Source organism: Anarhichas minor, unplaced genomic scaffold (assembly GCF_050575085.1).
Source record: "Anarhichas minor isolate MPS153535 unplaced genomic scaffold, ASM5057508v1 ptg000028l, whole genome shotgun sequence".
In the NCBI taxonomy this organism is placed as follows: Eukaryota; Metazoa; Chordata; class Actinopteri; order Perciformes; family Anarhichadidae; genus Anarhichas; species Anarhichas minor.
In genome coordinates, this window is record NW_027466474.1 from 19,061,096 (window position 1) to 19,071,744 (window position 10,649).

The 10,649-nt window shown below is 45.9% G+C and overlaps 1 non-coding gene across 1 annotated transcript; it reads left to right on the plus strand.

The window, feature by feature from the left end:
• The first annotated feature begins 4,848 nt into the window (after positions 1 to 4,848).
• On the plus strand, positions 4,849 to 4,954 carry LOC142963366 (U6 spliceosomal RNA). Its single transcript, XR_012957461.1, has one exon. It is a non-coding gene; the product is annotated as a U6 spliceosomal RNA (small nuclear RNA).
• Positions 4,955 to 10,649: the final 5,695 nt, after the last annotated feature.

Here is a 10,649-nt window from a genome sequence, read left to right on the forward strand (position 1 = left end):
TCCTGATTCAAGAAAATCCAAATTCATGCTTTTGTGGTAAGAATTTTTTACTGTAAAAGCAAAACAAATATAAGTTGTTAGGTTTCTTAGCGGACTATGGTTTGGGGATTTCCCAGCATACAATACAACGACATATTTCGTGGCTGAATTATTGTTAAACGATACAACAATTCACATCAAGGACATTAAAATGTACATAAATAAATCCAGTTGTTGATGTTGTTGTTGTTGACTCATGTTTCATACAGTATGTTGGTTGTTTCCCTTCATAGTGCAGCAGATTAGTGAAACAATCTTTCACTTGGTGATTCAAGCATCAAATTTGGCACAAATTATCTTCAAGACCTATATTTTCAAAAAAGCCCGGTATCCACGATGGAAAAACAATATGGCCGCCATTTTCCAAGATGACCGCCAGCAAATGCCATTATATGCGATTTTTGACCTGGATTGGGATTGGATAATCCAATGTTGATGATCTTGGCATCAAAATATGGGGTTCTGAGTACGAGAAATCCAATTCTGCACTTAGTAAATCCAAATTGTCAACAATTGTTGAGATATAAGCCAATTAATTACAGAAATAGTGTTGATCGGTGCTGAATTTGACCCGATATCTGATTGTGCCATAAAACAAAACAAAAAAATGCTAAATCCTTGATTGAGATATATATAACATGGTCTTGGGAATGCATACTGCAATGGTGATATCACACATCACAAACTATAAGAAATGTTACAAATGATGGCGGCCTCAATTCAATCAGTGCTTGGCGCTAGGATTGATCTGTATACAAATCCAAATAAAATCAATGTGTGGAAGTGGATGTACAGTTGAATGTCAGGATTACGAATTGTTCTCATCGCATTTGCAGGCACACAGATGTGTGCACTTGAGGCCAAAGCGATAGCATTTGCATCTTCCACGACATTCAGTCTTGCACCCACATTTTGTCAGTTGTTGACAGCTCTGAGCAATTGGCGGAAGTGTCGTCCACACTACTTGCCAAATTTCACCTTCTTTGCGCCATCCCCAGTTGGCAGGGCTCTCTGTATGCATTTGACATGCAGTTGCTTGGCCCCAGATACAGGCAGGTTGGTAAGTAGCACGCTTCACGTGCTGCGCAAGGGATGACCTTGTAGGTGGAATGGCATCATAGGACCTCTGCTTCCGAGCAAATAGGTCAAGTCTTGCCTCATCACAACCCCATCAGCAGTGCTGTTCTTGTCGTACATTGTTATGACAAACTTCTCAATCACGCTGAAATGTGCATCATCTGTAACTGGTGGGTATTGACTGAGGGAAGACATGAGACACTACAGGGCACACTTCCCAGGTTTGCCATGCAGTCGTTTTGCCTTTACCACGAAAGGCTGATACGACATCACAGCCAGTGAAGATGTGAAAGAAAAGGATGCCACAGGATTTTCCAGGGCCTATATGCTCCATCATGTCATGAACAGGTAACCACCTGATGGACTGACCTTGACCAAATTCAATCCACAGTTGTTCTAAGCCCGCATCCTGGAGAGTCTCAAAAACACTGACTGCAAGAACAAGTATGTCGGTAACACAGGCCTTGATCAATACAGATTTGATCTGTTGCGTGTAGGGCATGCAGGAAGATTCTGCTGTCAGCCTCTTCATGGTTGCAAGGACTTAAGCCTTCCAGACTGTCGGGTTTGTTACAAAGAATATGTTCCCCTTTGGTCACAATCACAACATTTTCCAGACACAATGTCACGATTTTGTCGGCCAGAAACTCAAAAAGCTCAGTCTTGTTGTCATTATCTCGCAGAAAGCTTCTCCAATTAGGTAGTACTTTTGTTTTGTCTGTCACTCTGCATCTACCTCCTCTGCCTCATTTTGACCTTGTTTCAGCCTTCAGACTGGAATTCAAGTAGACATCAAACACGATGTCTGTCCTGCTATACTTTGCTGAATAAGCCTGTATCTGCCCTATCTCTGTTGTACAGGGCTGCTAAGCAGGAGCAATGGTACTTCAACTCCTGTGCCACTACATCCCCTCCACTCAATATAGCTAGAAGTCTGCCATCATTGAGGTGCCGAGCACATTCATTGAGTCTGTCATTCAGCTGCATTGTCATGGCCTGTCTTAGCTCAGACTCAGGTTCAAACGTTTCGCACAGAAAACACTGCTGGACTTCAAGGGAAGTCCGTCGCATCTTGGGTCCCTCACAAGGGTCATTCTGATTTTCAGCTGCCCTTTTTCAAGCTTGTTGCTGAACATCAGACGACAGCTTCGGTAATATTTGGCTTTGTTCTTTCTCAGCGTTTCTTCAATACCACTTCCGACTGCCAACCAACCTGATTGGCAGTTGGTTAATTGCTTGAAAGAGTGGTACATTTGCGGCAATCATAGAATAACCATCGGTTTCAGGACTACATGCATAATTAGTTGGAGGAGATTTCAACTCTTCCTTTTTAACTGTCTGACACAGACAACATTTTGACCAGTCAGTTTTTGGCGCACAACTCAGTGGATTAGAAGTGGACATTTTTGTGTGACGGTTCGGGCCGAGGGGCTATCCTTTTACCACCCAACTGTATAAAATACCTACGCACATTCAGGTATGGGATACAACTAGGTTCAAACATCAAGATGCTCTACACCTAGCCCGATCGTTCATCCAGTGCCATTTAAGTCTGTACACCATCCGGGTAACTAAAGCCCTATTACCCTTGGCTCGGCTATCCCGCGCTGGCACATCCTGTCAATTCAGGTACGGCTATCTAACTACTACACTACAACTAACTAAACTACTAGCTGGTGTATACACAGGGCTAATTAGATAGCATTTGGGACACTAAACTATACTAGAACTACAGTTAGTAGACTACAACTACAGCAAGTACACTACTTAGCCAACACTGAACCCCATGCTGAGTCTCACAGCAATGATGTCACCAGTGTGCCCTGGTTGTGCTTTGACATCACTCTTTTATAAACAGAATGTCACCTCATATAGATCAATCAAAACATTTGAATTTGGATCAAAAAGATAACTTGGAACTTGGACTACTACTTCATCCAGCTGAAACCTAATCTCTGATCAAGGAACGACAAAAAGTGTGAATTTTGAGTAATAAATGGCCGCCATCTTGAAAAATAGCGGCCATATTGAATTTTTATTAGCACCATTGAATTTCTCGTGTCAAAATACATACATTTTGATGTCTAGATTATTGAAATAGCCATTCAAGATCTACACTGAAAAACCTTTATTCACATTTTCGGCGACGGCCATCTTGAAAAATGGCCGCCATCTTGGATTTTCAGGTGGATACCGGGCTTTTCTGAAAGAGTAGATCCTAGGCATTATTCATGCCAAATTTGGTGCTTGTATCACCAAGTGAAAGATTCTTATGGAATATTGACTTAATCTGCCGCACTATCATGTTCTGCAGTCAGACCACAGCGACAACAGCGCCCCTCACTCCATAGACCGGTCAAAGGGAGACACCTGCTGGTGAGTTTGTGAAACTGCATTGGATTTTTAAGAATGTTTTATAGACCATAGGTAATAAAGGGTCTAAAAGTTACGTTTTCATTAAAATAACAAAAGATTGTTGTGTTTGTTGCATGCCACATTTTTTTGTCTAAACTCACTATTAAAAAAAAATGGAATTCATGTTTTTCAAGGTCAAAACAAATTAGTTGTGACTCATGTTTCATGCAGTACTTTGTGTGTTTCCCTCTATGTTCTGCAGTCAGACTACAGCGCCCCTCACTCCATAGACCGGTCATAGAGCGACACCTGCTGGTGAGTTTGTGAAACTGCACCGACATTGTTTTGAATGAAAACAGGAAGCAGGAAGAAACCACATAATGTGAAAATAAAGAACAGAGTTTATTCAGTGGAATAAAAACAGTCCTGCTTGTTAAACACACACATGTGGACTCTAGAATGAGTCTGAATGAGGTGGACTACATGTCCCTCTTGTCCCCTTCAGTCCCGATCATGTGAAGCTGGTTGAGTTTAGAACACAGACTGAACATAAAGAGGTTCAGGGTTCTTCATATAAAGTCCTGAAGAGTTTATCTGCAGCAGAACAACATGATGAAGACATAAAGCTCCAGATGTGGACTCTGTGTTGTTTCCTCCTGGTTCGTCTCTCCTCCCTCACAGCTTCTGGTCTCAGGCTCGTGTCTCGTTGTGGATCCTCAGACAGTCTCCGTCCTCCGTCCTTCTGCTCCGGAGTGTCCGAGTCAGCCAGAAACCTTCAGCAGCTCCACGAGTCCTTCGTTCAGGAGCCGAGTGAAAGAGCCGGTCACGTGTTGCAGCCTGTGTGTCTCTGTGTGTCCTCCCCCCTCCCCGTCTCTCTCTCTCTCTCTGTGTGTCCTCCCCCGTCTCTCTCTCTCTCTCTCTCTGTGTCTCTGTGTGTCCTCCCCCCTCCTCCGTCTCTCTCTATCCTGCTCTCTTTGTGTCCCCCAGCTGTGGGTTAGTGTGGGTCAAAGTGCATCTGGGAGGAATGCAGGCGGAGCTGTGAGTAGATCCTTTTGTCCTCTCGCCTGCAGCTCACCAATCCTGTCCGACTGACGTCAGTGCTCGCTGAATAAATTTCCCATCGGCCTCGTGGGTACCTCAGCAGGACAGACGGGACCTGAAGTGGGTCAGACTGTTTCAGACCAGATTCTGGAGCCGGTGAATGGTTCAAGGTTCACAGCGCAGCACCCAGACCTCTTCATACTTGTGTTTTCTGCCCAGATAGAGACATTCTAACCAGGTTTTGGCTCCCTCACATGCCCCACATGCTCTGCTACCCTTAGAGAGGGTCTACCCGGGTCTGGACCTATAAGTACCTCCCAGGACCATTGGTTAGCTGTGTTATTTCGATAGCACATATACTAAAATTGGAACGATACAGAGAAGATTAGCATGGCCCCTGCGCAAGGATGACACGCAAATTCGTGAAGCGTTCCTTATTGCTGAAAATATGATTTTTTATGAATATTTTTATGATTCTTTTCATATTTGGTGTGAAACAGCGTGTGAAACAGCGCCACCATGGCCGCTGTCAGTACTGCATCAGTTGGTACTGCAGCAGCAGAGCGGAGCTCCTTCACTCTGAAGACCTGTCTGTCCTCAGACATTAAACTTTGACATTTCTGCTCTCAGACTTCACCTCGTTATTTTCTCACTTCTCGTGTTGAATGTTTTCTACAAACACGTCAGTTGTCTTTATTTGTCTCGAGGAGACTTTGTGTCCATTAAAAGTGACGTTACCGATGATTAACGTGAGGATGACGGTCCAGTGTGAGATCTCTGATTCTCCTCGTTAACTTTAAACAAACTTCTTCTCATCGGTTCAGATATTAAATCAAATATGTTGTTACGTGTAATGTTTAGTGTGAAACCGTCAGTTTAAAATCTCCCGTTGAAGCTGTGAAGAAGAGCCGAACACTGAGAGAGAAATCCGATAAACCTCTACGAAGACAGTCTGTGAGTTCTCCACAATAAACAGTCTAAACTGTGACACAATGTGTGATTATTATCACAAATGTTTGTTCTTCGGTTGATTTTGTATTCGCCCAATTCAAGAGCAGCTCCGTCTGGTTCAGAAAAGTTCTCACAGTTGATATTAATGATGAAGTTTAGTCCAGTTAAGCAGCAGTATTTGTATAATTCAACAGTTTCTGAGTGCAGTTCTGTTGCACACGCTCACTATCAGTTAGAAGTTAGATTTTAATTAGTGACGATAATGCATTAAGATAGTGGACTTCCGGTGACACTCTTCAAAGTAAAAGTATTTTTATTGGGCACAGGATTATGAGTGAGACGTAAAGAGAGGTCAGGCGAAGCAGGAACAGTGATGAAAGTCTCTTCTTCTTCTTCTTCTTCTTCTTCTTCTTCTTCTTCTTCAGATGAAGAGTCGTGTTCTTCTTCTACAGCTCCGTCAACTCCACCCAGGCACTCCGGATGCTGAGGGGCTCTCAGTGGACCAGGACCTGCTGGTCTGGTGGACCGGGACCTGGAGGTCAGAGAAGATCAGCAGAGTTCACCTGATGACACGTTCATGAACACACGTCATTAAATGATCTGTTATTGCTGCATTTTAGACCAAGTGATTACTTATGTTCAATAAAAACATTCATGTTCATTGAAAAATGTCTGAAGATTTAGAAATAAAAGAATTGATTTCTAAATCCACCTTTTATTTCTATTCATGCTTTAGTCATGGGCCACAATACGGTCATGTTTTGCACTTAACGTATCTTCATCTGGAGACTATATATCAATAACCCATTAAAAACCCTCCAGTGTGTACTGGACCTTCGTCTATGAAGTCCAGTTCATCAACAGGTATCACTGATAGTCAGTCACTATTTTAGTTTGTACTTTTATTGACACTAACAAACTCATTCGAGACATGATAGAACATTTCTGTTACATGTTTTACTGCACTTTCAACAATTATAGTAAAAGAACACAAACGGGTTATTTTCACACCAACTTGTATTTTGAAGGACGTCACCGGAAGTGTTTTCGTTGAGATTTCCGCTGACTTAATAATGTGAAAATGATCACGATCACGAGGACTGATTTATTTATTTAGTTTTACTTTGATGCTCCAAACATGCCGTTATTCTTTATCGGTGACGCCATTACTCTCTGTTAGTGACGTCATCATGTTATTGATTATATGTGATCATCCTGAATGTTCACAGTTTAGATTTAGTCCAGATCTCATCAGTCCATTGTTCTCTATTGAGAGGAAACATGATCGTTATTGATCAACAGCTCAAACCTCTCAGTCACGTATTGATCCCTCATTCATATCTTTCAATTACTGTGAACTCTCCTTCTTCTCTGTCCCAATTGTGCCAACTTGTGCCAATTTCTAAGACAATGGGCTTCATCCGCGATGTCCCGCCCCCTCCAATCGTCGTGCGCTGTTTGTCCCAACTGTCCCGACTTGTGTCAAGTCGGGAAAGTGCCGGCCAATGGGATGGCCGCATTTGTCCCAATTTTGAGAATCAGACTTGTGGCAAACCAATAGGAGAGCCGGATTTGTCCCGATTTCTCTCTGCTACGCCCCCTCAGCCGAAGCGGAGAATATCCGGAGATATTTCGTGGACGAAAACAGTAAGTTTGACGTTTCATTCACTCATTTTTAATGCAATATGTATGGAAATGTTTGTAAAATGTTTTGGACTCACAGCGGCGGTGACTTTATAACGATACCTTGTAAAAATAAGAAAGTGTATTACAATGTAAGCTAACAGTATCACCGCGGATTTAAGCTTTTCCCCGTGTCAATTTATATCCTTTACAAAACGAGTTATTATATGCACTGTGTATTACCCTCTCGTGTCAGCCAGCTATTCGGCGTACTTTGCTAACCGTTTATTATTTTTTAAGAAACGTCATTAACGACTTCAGCTAACATCATGGCCGCCGTGGTTTTCAAAGCGCCCACAGTGTTAATTTTCACCTTGACATGTTGTGTAAAGTGCAGTTTTAGTCTGTCCATCCACTCATCCACACACAGTACACAGCATCTGGACATCATCTGCATCTGTTCATGGGACTTGATTATGTAGAGTATAAAGCAGTCACTTATACATGTGTAATTGAACAATCAAACATCTGCATCTATTCCTTTTCTGTCCAGTAACACGTGTTGTTGTACAAGTTACTGTGTGATTGCTTTATCTCTTATGATGTGATGGAATATTCTTTTATTTATGACAAACTGCTGAGCACACCAGTGCTACTGACTGTCGTCCTCTCCTCTGTTGCATTTTTATAGATTCAACCTGCTTTTTCCAAGAGCAAACGATGTAAGTCTATTGAACTCTCTCAGAATATTGTGATGTCCACAGTGTGTGTTGAATTAGATGAAACTGTACTCCTATTTATCTCCTCTGTTTAGATGGAACATCCTACGTTTAGGAAGGCCCCTAACGGGACCCTCCTCCTCAAGGCCTCTGCCGAGGCCCAAGCCCTCCGCCCCCGGCCGGCCGGCTACAGGGCCAAACCAGCGGGGGAGGTGGATGCCGAGGCGCGGGCCCACGACGTCTCCGAGGGTGGCGACAGCAGCAACGCCACGCTCGCGCTGAGCCGGTGGAAGGTCCAGTTTGGCCGGTACCAGGGCCAGACCTTCCACTGGCTGCTGGAGAACGACGTGGGCTACTCGGTCAACCTGGTCGCCTCCCACCAGAAGGAGCGAGAGAGGACAGGGTCTCAGGCCCCCCTGATGGCCAACAAGGTACAGTATTTGAGCTTGATTGACGCAACAGGCAGCCTGACAGCAGTTACAACATTTCTTTGCATGCTCATAGGACGCCTTCACCCGCTACTCCTCCGCCTACCCTGACTTTGCGGAGGCAGTCAGGTTTCACCGGGTGTTTGAGGAGGCGCTGGTGAAGTCCCTCCAGCCCGGCCAGGAGGGACAGGCGCTTGTTGGCTTCGGGGACTTCAAATTTGAGACCCTGCAGGGCCTGTACGAGTCCGAGGACCGTAAACAAATCCGGTAGGGACCCTAATAAATCTGTGTCGTAGTCACGAACATGTAAAAAAGCCCTGAATTAATCAGAGTCTGTCTCATCCGCACAGATTTGTCAACTACCTCCGGAGGAAGGCGCCAACTCCAGGCACGCAGATGGAGAACGCCGTCCACTATGTGAAACAGAGAGACAGACAGAGTGCGAGTGCTGCTGCCGCCGCCTCCACCAGCAGCAGCAGCTTCAGCACCGCCGCCGCCTCTGTCTCGGCTGCAAGTCGTGGGGCCAAGAGTTCATCCAAGTATGTGTTTGAATTTGCAGATGGCTCAACATGCACAACCTTTCCAAAGACATGTTAGTATTGGTCACATTTCACATGTTGTGTGTCACTTTTTTTTATTCTAGGACTCTTGGTCATGCTCTTGCAGCCTTCGTCTCTGGGCGGTGTTCTCTGTCTGTGGTGGAAATGCAGGCCAAAGTGAAGAAGCTGGTGGCCACTAAGCCTGCATTTCCAGGCAAGCTCCAATTCAGCCTGAATGGAATACAAGGAGTCAAACTCTATTTCTTTGATTTACTGTTTCTGTGTGTTTATTTACAGCCTCCTCCAGACCAGCTCTTCCCTCAACATCACGCGAGGAGCCCTCAGATGAAGAGCTGGTCAGGCCGGTAGTTGGCTTTGAAGAGTGTAAGTACCATTAAATGAATATTCACGCAGCACATTGTCTGGAACAGAAAGGCTTGAATCGATGTTGACTCGTCTTTTTGAATGTTTCTGTGATCACACAGCATAACAGGAGACGACCAGGTGAGTCTGGGTTGAATTTGAAACTTTTAAATCACTAACAGTGATGCTTCCAGTCACCTGACACACCATCATCTGTAGAGAAACACTTTCTTCATCATTCTTTTCTTTATTTAACCACATAACACCCCCTCCACCTCCTCCTGCATCCCTCAACAAGTGCGGTCTCATCAGTTTTCATCACGTGGTGCTCTGCTCGTTGTGGCTCCTCAACTCCGTCCTGCTTTAGTCCTTTTGTGCTTTTAATCAAATGTTTCAATCTCACAACAAACATGTATTTATTTATTTATTTCAGCCTCAGACGTACAGGCCCGTCCTCTTTCGCTCCTCCAGCATCCACCTCCTCCTGCTCCTCAAGAGCCAACTGATGAGGAGCTGCTGGAGGCATCGCAGGAGTCGGACGACCCCCTGCAACCCCCAGCGCTCCTCGTGGCACAGGCGGGAGCCTCTGCCACGCCGCCGCCCGCAGTCGTGGAGGAGACGACCACCGGCCGCCTGCTGACAGTGCAGAGGTGAGGCGTCAGACAGTACAGGTAGACTCTCCGGCTGCCACCCTCGGGTATTAAAACAGCTGTACGTTCTCTTTCTCCAGCTGCTGCCCGGGACCTGGCGAGCGGCTCTCACTGCGGAGCAGCAGCAGTGGATCGGCCGGGGGCTGTTTTCCAGGGACAGCTCGGGGAGGTCTCGGCTCACAGGCGAGCTGAACCTGTGGTGGTACCCTCCCCAAACCCGGCCGGTCTACAACCAGCCTCCCGCTTCCCCCGACCCCTTCTTCACATGCCGGCTGTTTCTCTGGATGCCGCACCGCATCTAGCGCCTGCAGCTGGCGTGCCCCCAGCCTTTGTGCACCGGGACGCTGACAAAGGCTGGGCTCTACAGGACCATCCGGAGGGTCCTTGACATCGACGGCTGGTACCTCATGGCCACTGAGTACCTCGAGTGCCGTCGATGCAAGAAGAAGGTCGGAGGGTGGTCGCAGATCACCTCCACCTTCGGATCCATCTTAAAGATGGATTCCACCAAGAAGGCAGGCAGAGTTTATCGGCATTTCATCTTTCTTGTTTTTATTATTCCAGCTGCTCAGCGTGTTTACAGATATCTCTCTCTCTCTCTCTCTCTCTCTCCGCTCAGGTGACGAAGAAGCTCGCCGGTACCGCCTCCGACACGGCCGCCTGGGTCACCAACGTTGGCAACGAACACGGGCAGGTCCTCATGAGCGTCCTCACCTGCTCCGAGGGCTCCGAGGGCCTGTCCCGGATGGCGGCCGGGCTAACGAGGCGGTATCAGCACGCCGGGGTACCACCCCCCCAGCTCATCTACGTGAACCGGGACTGCTATAACCGAGACGGCCTGTCAAGGACAGCTGCCGTGTTTCC